The following is a 9,757-nucleotide window of genomic DNA, read 5'->3' on the forward strand; positions in this document are numbered from 1 at the left end:
GTTTGCCATTTCCTTCTCTAGTGGCTCACTCTTTGTTAGCTCTCCACTATGACCTGTCCATCTTGGGTAACTCGGCATGGCATAGCTCATAGTTTCATTGAGCCATGCAAGTCCTTCTGCTATGACAAAGCAGTGATCCAGGAGGGTGGAAAGTAATTTGTTGCTCTTGTTCTTTCATTTCAGTCATGTCCAACTCTTTATTATCCCATTTGGTGTTTTCTTGGAAAAAAGATACCAGAGTGGTTTGCATTTCCTTCTCTTGCTTATTTTACAAGTGAGGAAACTGAGCCAAATAGCATTAATAAATTGTCCAGCATCACATAGCTAGTAAAATGTATGGGGCCAAATTTAAATCCAAATATTCTTTACTAGAGGCCCAGTGCTTTATCTACTATGCCAGGAGTCACTTAGAGAGGAGTTAAAAATTGACCTTCCATCAGTGAAGACCCAGGTGAGATTAGATAAGAAATTTGTTGGGGAAGCAGTCAATAACTAGCCTAAAAAATGAGTGGGGTAAAGGGGACAGTGATTAGAGAGTATAAGACTATGGAATAATGAAATGATTAGTGATGTGGCCATGATTTGAAAAAGACAAAAACAGAACCAGAGTAGAGGTTATAGTCTGGGAGAATACTGAATTATTGTGAGGGACATACAGGGGGAGACATAGTGAAAGGAAATAGATCATGATCAGATAATGGAATTTTAGAACTCTTGAACATGGAAGTAGAACATTTCTGGCTACTGGTGAAATCAAGGGTGTGACTGTTTAGCTGAGATTGAATGAGGGATGCACATGAGTTGAGATGATTGAGGAATTGGGTGTCAGGGGCTATGCTTGTAGTAAAAAAAATAAGCATCAATAAAACTGAAAAAGAGCATTCTGAGAAATTAAACATCCTTTCGCTTAATTATGAAGTGGATAAGTAATAATAAATTCAGGTGAAGATCAAAACAATTTAAATTAAATCTACTGGAGCTAGAACATTCCCAAACTTCTCGAAATGACTCCCTGCTTCATAACCTCATGTATTTGTTAGTTTATTGTTTTAGGAAAGTCAGTGTTACTATGACTTTGTAGATGAGTTTTGTACATTGTTATAATCACTATATATATATATATATATAAAATCTCCAAATTTAACAAGGAAGCTCTTCTAATGACATCACTGGATTCACACCAGAAGGATTTACTTCACTGGACCTGTAATATTTTGTGCTTCTCTTTCTCTGTTACACACATTCTCTATCTATCAAAGATGGGTTTTTATGGAGGATAAGTTATCCTAAAACATGTTGGGTTCTGTTACTTCCTTGCTTAGGAAAAGAAAGAGCTTAAAGAGCTCCTTCTTTTCACTATGATAAAGTAGTAACTCCTGCTGACGTTTAAAGCCCTTTACACTTTAGCTCCTACTTTTCCAGACTAATTTCATATAATTCACCCTCATAATCCTGCATTCCAGCCAAACTGACCTACTTGTCATTCTCTTTCCATGACATTCTTCCAGTGTCTTTAGTCCTCTACACGTGTTATCCAACAAACCTAGAATTCTCTCACTGCTCACATTTACCTGTTGGAATTCTTACCATTGGCTCTGATCAAGTTCTTCTTATGGAAATCATTTTATCAACTTTCCCAAACACATCCCACTACAGTTTTTAGTACATTTCCTATCAGAAATTGTATATAATTTGCATTAACTTGTTTGTGTACATCCCTATTCACACCTCTAGAAGGTAAAATCCTTGAATGAAGGGGTTACTATTGTCTTCATATCCCAAGTGCCTTGCACAGTTATTATAATTATGGCTGCTATTTATATAGAGCTTTAATTTACACAAAATATTTTACAAATATCTCATTTGATCATCACAAAAAACTCGGAAGGTAAGTTTTATTATGTCTCCACTTTACATATGATGAAGCTGAAGCAGTCAGAGAGTCAGTGACTTTCCCAAGGTCATACAGCTAGTATCTGAGGTTGAACTTTTTTTTTTTTTTTTTTTAGTGAAGCACTTGGGGTTAAGTGACTTGCCCAGGGTCACACAGCTAGTAAGTGTTAAGTGTCTGAGGCCGGATTTGAACTCAGGTACTCCTGACTCCAGGGCCGGTGCTCTATCCACCTAGCTGCCCCCTTGAGGTTGAACTTTAATCTAGTCTTCTTGACTCCAGTGCTATGACTCACTACCCTATGCCAACAACCTGACATATGTAGCCCCTTAATAAATTCTTGTTGATTTGAATATAACTGAACTGAACTACTTATTATTTATGCTTTTAGAAAGAGTCAAAATTTGCCAATACAATCTTAAATTCCACTTTTTTGACATTAATGTAAACTTCTGAACATGAGTTTGGCATACTTATGGATATAGGGTTCCTGTTTTTAGCTTTATAATTGAGAGAGTTAGAAGAGTGATTTTTGTACATTTGTCGATTTCAGGTATAGTGCTCTGTATAATGCTGTTTATGCTATTTCAGGGATTTTCACATATAATTTGCCTGATGCCCCTATTTGAGAAAGCAATGACCTTTGTATTCTGTTCCATTATATTACAGCATATTTCCTCCTTTGTATTTCTCTGTAGTCCATCTAAGAAATTATAGGAGAAAATTGCAGAATATATAAATTTTTATGCTTTTCTTTCATAAATGCACAATAGTAAGTGAGAAAGCCAATGCAATAAAGAATTTCTCTCCTTTGAAAACTTGGCAATATTTGCCACATCAACCCCAGTATACACAATCTAGAGTTAAATGGATGCTTATTCATTTCCATTGAGCATAGATGGGTTCATCTATGTTCTGCATACTCTATGTTGTAGGTATTAAGTAAGTCTTTAGAATGATCATTGTTAACAAGAATGTAAACAATACTGAGGTTTAATACGACATGTGAACAACAAAGTTCATGAGGTAAAGGCTTATTTTTTTTTCCTTTTTTTCCCCCTGTAGTCATAGAAAAGGCTTAAAGTGGCCTGGTAGCTCAGTGAATAGAGCCCTGAGGCTGGAGTCAGGAAGACCTAAGTTCAAATCTGGCCTCAGAAATTTACTAGCTGTGTGACACTAGGCAAGTCACTTAACCTCTTTCTGCCTCAGTTTCCTTAACTACAAAATGTGGTATAATAATAACACTTACTTCTCAGGGTTGATTAATGGATCAAAATATGATTATATTTATAAATCATTTACCACAATGCCTGGAGCATAGTAAGTCCTATATAAATGCTGTCTATTATTATTAGAATTAGAATTCTAATTAAGATAGAGTGAAAAAAAACATTTTTCACCAGGCAAAATATGACTACAAAAAATCACAAACACATGTCCTTTCAGCAACATCATATACCTATTGAATAATTTAAAACTTTGACCTAATTACTGAGAATATTTATTTTGAAGGGTCTATGACTTTCTCAGCATGAGGAACTATGTGGAAAATCTTTCCAATCATTCCCATTGTAATGCCACACATTTATGCCTTTGTAGATAAATTCTTAGTGACTTTACCTGAACTAAAGTGACCTGAACAGAATTATATATCAGTAAGTGTCTGATGAAAGATTTCAACACATATCTACCTGACTATAGGGTCTTAGACACTACTTAATGCATGGTTCTGCCTCACATTAGTTAGCAAGATGAAGTAATTTAAATGGGAAGCTACCAGGTCAAGGATATATTAAATATATCCTTGTTTTTATAAAAATTTATATATAAAATGTTTTTCTTAAAGAAAAACAGTTTGGGAACCCCTATAATAATTTCTGTTTATGCTTAATTTAATTTGTCTTAATTTCTTCTTCCATTACTGTTTCATCATGAATTACAGAGTTGATCTAAGGTATCTTTTGCATTGCTCATTCAAAGAATCAGAAATACTGGTTTTGTCTCTGAATAGACATGATATGATGAATTAGTTTGTAATTGTTCTTTGTCCTTCATTCTTGAAGAGGATCATGACATCTGGGACATAATTTAATTACTTGCCATGAACTGGATTTAAGTGAGGAAGGGCTATGCAAAGCCACCAGCCTCACTCTCTCCTCCAGAGCCATATGCCATCTGGGTACACTGGCAAGATTTTCTCCATGCCTAGGATGCAGTGGGAGACCTTGGCCTTTTAAACTAAGGCCCTTCCCAGTTCTCAGTTTGCCTGAGACAATGTCCATTCAGTGAATGAGGCTAGGTAAGAAAGAAGGCAAAGAAAGCCTCTTTTACCTAATTATAAAATAAATAAATGAATAGATAAAGGTAGGTGGAGAGAGCCTCAAGGTTTCTAGACAGAAGAGATACAATTGCTGTTTAGACACACTGTAAGCCATCAAGAGGTCATCAATGGCAAAATGAGGTCTGGGCTTGGACCTATTGTTGGCCAATAGATGAGGGCCAGAGTTATTTAGGTTTAAGGAGCCATCCTTAGAAGACATCTTGGAGGTAAACCCTAACAAATCTTGAAAAGTTTCTGCAGAAACATTTGTATTCCTTTGGGCAGAGCAGTCTCAGGTAAGGGCATGATTCCCTATATGGAAAAAAGAAGAGAAGGTTAAGGCAAGGCAAGGAAAGGCAAGGGAAGGAAAAGAAAGGCATAAAAAGGGAGAAAGGCAGGGTAACAACCCCATAAATTCCCCAAGTACCAAAGAGGACTATAATGTAGGGCAGGTTTTATGTATATATAATTGCATGCATAAACATATATGGATATTTAAACATATATGTAACTATATGCATAAACACACATCATGGTCCACATGATAATGTTTGTATATGTGTGTAGCATATGTATATATGTTTATTATGTATATAGACTATATATCTTTATATAGTTATATATGATTATAATTAGAAGGCTAGACAATAGATGGATGGATAGATGGATAGATAGATGATAATTAGATAGATGGATGGATGGATGGATGACAGATGATGGATGATGATGTCTTGGCTTATAACTATGACTATAGTCTTGAAGACCTAAGACAGTTTGTGGCTTTGATTCAAATTATCCCTTGACCTGTTTACCATCAGCCATCTATGTCTTACTGCTGCATGGTAGAATTACCATTCTGTTGGTTTCCAATATTAAGAATAAAAGTTTGAAACTGAAGGAAAAACAACAAGAAGAACAAAAACTTCAAACTGGTGAACAGTGAATATTTCCCCTGAGCGTTGTCGTTGGAATGAGAAGATTCTTTAAAGGTTTATTTGTTGTTGTTGTTCATCCTTCATTCTCAAAGGGGACCATGACATCTGGGTGGTGTTATGTCTTGCAGTGAATTGGATTTCAGTGAAAGGGGGCTGTTCAATGTCACCAACCTCACTATCTTCTGCAGAGCTATCTGTGTCCAGTGGCAAGATACACACACACACACACACACACACACACATAAACATATATACATATATATTATATATACACACATATACATATGTATACATACACACACACACACACACACATATATATATGTATGTATATTATACACACACACATATATAAGGATGACTTGAGATGGCCTCAGTTATTTAACGCAATTAGGATTAAGTGACTTGCCCAGGGTCACATAGCTAGTAAGGTTTTGTAAGGTTCTGAGGTGATATTTGAACTCAGGTACACCTAACTTCAGGGTCAGTGCACTATCCACTTTGCCACCTAGCTGCCCCAAAGATTAATTTAGTGATAACTAGAACTAAGATCAATTAAAGATTGATTTTAAAGGTTCTTGAATGACAGATTAAAGAGCTTGGCACTATATGAGTCAGGTTACCTTCATAAAGTTATCTCATTTAACTCATTCTTTGTGTAACTATGATGCATAGAGAGACTGATTTGGTCCAAAGGCCTTTTTAGAAAATTCTAAAATTCTGTGATACTAAGCATAATATTGCCCTGAAAATATTCATTATTTAGATCTTATAAATATGTTTATTTTGGTTCACCTAAATGGTTCAATCATCAATGCTACTTACTCAGTTCTACATATTACAAAATATCAATGGATATACCTTTTATCCCTATAAGTGAAAATAAATACTATGACTTTTAATGACAGTGGGATAATTTTAATATACATTCAAGCATTTTAAAACATATTTGAAATGCATAAATCACAGGTGAAAAAATAGGGATAGAATGCTGGGATTAGAGTAAGGAAGATGGGATCAAATCCTACCTATGATATAACTAGCTGTCTATTAATGATGGTCAATAATTCAACTCATGAGAGATCAAGTGAGTCAATTAAGAGTGGTAATATGTATGAGTGGAAAGAATCCTGACAAAGTAACAGGTATTTTGTCTATTTATAGTATGATAACAAGTGACTTTTCAAAGATATAAACATACATATCACTTTAAAACTCACTGGTCATTCATGTGTGTGTGTTTTTGTGTGTGTATGTATGCATATACATATATATGCAAAGTGGTTTGACATTTCATCTGCCCCTTCATTTATTTTTATTTTTTTTTAATTAATACAAATCATGGTAGTTTTGTGAATTAATTCATACATGATTTAAAATAATTATCCTCTAATGTAGCCTCATTTTAAACTACTCTATTAATTACATTGTAATCTATGGATAACATGCATGATTTCTAACATAAGTTTCTATTATTTCTATTAAGATATATTCTGTAAGTACCTGATCACAAAGAGACTGCTGTTAAGTTTTTGTGACATTAACATCTCCCCTTCTCCTCTAAGACTTGGATTAGATTCAATTCATTTCATTCCCATTAGTCATCTAGTAAGAGTCGACTGTATCCTTAGGTTTGAGGTAAGTTAAAATAATTAAAAAGATAGAAAACAATGTTTTATTTTGGAATAAGTTATTTTAAAAGTCTGCGTAGCTGTGTAGTTCATTGCTTCTATGATCTCTAAAAGAGCAATGGAGCATGACCACAGTTGATACTCAAATCCAATTTGAGAAATTGATGTCAATGTGGACAAAGGTCTAAAGATAAAGGTCTCTAAGACAGAGGTGGATTCTGTCTGTAAAACTTAAGTACAATCCAAAGTTTGCATGCAACCTCATATCTAGAAGTTTCAGAATGAAAATGTCAGTCCCAACATGTAATATTCAAAATGAAAAAAAGAAAAGAAAAAAGAGAAATAAAATTATTTTAACTACAAATTCTGAAATATTAATTAGTGACATTTCTATAAGATTTTAGGGGTTATAGAAGGTATTTAAAATGTCATTTGTTCATATCTGATATGAAACATTTAATTTCTTCAACTCACTTTTGAATAAACATGTATGCATACACATATATACACACAGGTACATGTGTACAGACATATAAGAACAGATACATATGTGTATATGTGGTATATGCATGTGTTTGTGTAGATAACATCAATATTTATTATGCTTGTCACAAATTTAAAAAATTAGTTTTCTTTTCAAATGTCTTTTCCATTTACCATATCATTTATTCCTTCATTCCTTGGTTGTCCTTCATTTTAGAAGAAGACCATGACATCAGGAAGGTGGAGCCCTGCCTTAGAAGTGAATTGGATTTAAGTGAGACAAAGATATGCAAACTCAGCAGCCTCTGTCCTCCAGAGCCATTTGGGTCCAGTGGCAAGATATAGATCAGGATGACTAAAGATGGTTCAGGATGCAGTGGGAGAACTTGGTCTTTTAAGCAAAGACGTTTCACAGGTCTTAGTTTGACTGAGGCAATGCCCATTCAGTGATTAAGACTAGGCAAGAAATGAGGCAAAGAAAGTCCTCTTATACCTAGACAAAACAACGAAAATCAATCTGGCGGGGAAGACACTCAGGGTTTCTGGCCTAAATAGAAACAATTGCTATTTAAACTCATTCTGAGCCATCATAGCCCAAATAATGGCCAAGTGAGGCTTGGGCTGGGACATAGTGTTGGGCAATCTTTGAGTTAAAGGCATGGTCCTTAAAAAAAGAAATCTAGCCTGCAAACCCCAAGATATCTCTAGAAGTTTCAACTATCAAAATTCATTTTCCTTTGGGCAAAGCACCTGCAGGTAGAGGTTTGATTGCCTATGTGGACAGAGGGATAGAAGAGAGGGAAGCTGGGAGGGAAGGGGGAAGAGAGGGAGGGAGGAAAAGAATGAAGCAGGCAGGGAAGGAAGGAAGGAGGGATGATAAGAGGGAAGGAGGGAGGGAAGAAAGGAGTAAGTGAGGGAAGGAGGGAAGGAAGGAAGGTTGTTTGTTGTTTTTCCTTTGTTCTAGAAGAGGACCATGTCATCAGGAAGTGATGTCATGACTTGCAGTGAATTGGATTTAAGTGAGGAAGGGCTATGCAAAGTCAGCAACTTCACTCTCTCCTCCAGAGGCATCGGAGTCCAGTGATAAGCTATACATCAGGATGACTGGAAATGGCCCTGGTTGATTTTGTTTGTTTGTTTGTTTTACTTTTTTAATTTTTTTTATTAATTTTTTTTTTAGTGAGGCAATTGGGGTTAGGTGACTTGCCCAGGGTCACACAGCTAGTAAGTGTTAAGTGTCTGAGGCCGGATTTGAACTCAGGTACTCCTGACTCCAAGGCCGGTGCTCTATCCACTGTGCCACCTAGCTGCCCCTTGTTTTACTTTTTTGTTTTGCTTTGTTTTGTTTTTTAAGGCATTGGAGTTAAGTGACTTGCCCAGTATCACACATCTAGCAAATGCCTGAGGTCATTTTGAACTCAGGTCTTCCCAACTTCAGGGCCAGTGTTCTATCCACTGAGCCATCTAGCTGACCCTTGAAAGAAGGCACTGGGGGAGGGAGAGGAGGAGGCAGAGAGGGAAGGAGAGGGAGAGGAAGAGAACTGAGTTGTTTAGCTGTCCCCATTGGGACAGCTACTACTACTCACAGATCATGGTTTGTCCTACTTTCTCAAAGAGAACTATGATATCAGATAATTTAGATTTAAGTGAGGGAGGGCAGAGCAAAGTTGCCAGCATCACTCTCTCCTCCAGAGCTATCTACTATAACTGGAAAGAAATATAAAAGTTAAAAATGACCCCTGGGAAAGGATGACAAACAAATTCATGAAGTGTTACATGTTCCAAATTTACCAGCTATGCATGTATGTATGTGTATATATTCATACATATATTTATATAATTATATGTGCATATATAATTATAAATAGTATATATAATTGTCTATGTAATGTATAATATGCATGACATATTGGGTATATCTGTATACATGTACATATAGGTGTATATAAATATATTAAGTAGAAAAGACACTTTCAAAGTAAGATTATTTTAAAAACTTGTGAACCACATATAATACATTTTGTGTTGGGACATCCAAGGCATAGTGGAGTTAGTACTCACCTTACGGTCAAGAATAATTAAGTTCAAAACCATGATGTGGTAATGAACAAATCAGTTAATTTCTCTAAGACTCAATTTTATTATCAAATTTGAGGTTATTATAACTATAGAATCCACCTCTCAGGGTTGCATGATGTTTAAATGTATCCTCTGTCATCATCACCACCACCACCACCACCACCATCATTATCTTAGGCAAACAGGGTTAAGTGACTTTTCCAGGGCCATATAGCCAGTAAGTGTCTGACGCTGGACCTGACTTTTCCTGCCTGAAGGCTGAATTCTCTATCCACTGTGCCACCTACTTTTCCAAATTGTAAAGTTTGTTTGTTTGTTTGTTCAAAGCATTTGGGGTTGTGAATAAAGCCACATTTGAACTCAAGTCCTCCTGACTCTAGGACCTGTGCTTTATTCACTGCACCACCTAGTTGTTCCT

The 9,757-nt window shown here is 35.7% G+C and overlaps 1 non-coding gene across 1 annotated transcript; it reads left to right on the plus strand.

Annotated features, from left to right (window-relative positions):
• Positions 1–8,941: 8,941 nt before the first annotated feature.
• LOC122733129 lies at positions 8,942–9,044 on the plus strand. The gene has a single exon (XR_006353723.1). It is a non-coding gene; the product is annotated as a U6 spliceosomal RNA (small nuclear RNA).
• Positions 9,045–9,757: the final 713 nt, after the last annotated feature.

This window comes from Dromiciops gliroides, chromosome 6 (assembly GCF_019393635.1).
Source record: "Dromiciops gliroides isolate mDroGli1 chromosome 6, mDroGli1.pri, whole genome shotgun sequence".
In the NCBI taxonomy this organism is placed as follows: Eukaryota; Metazoa; Chordata; class Mammalia; order Microbiotheria; family Microbiotheriidae; genus Dromiciops; species Dromiciops gliroides.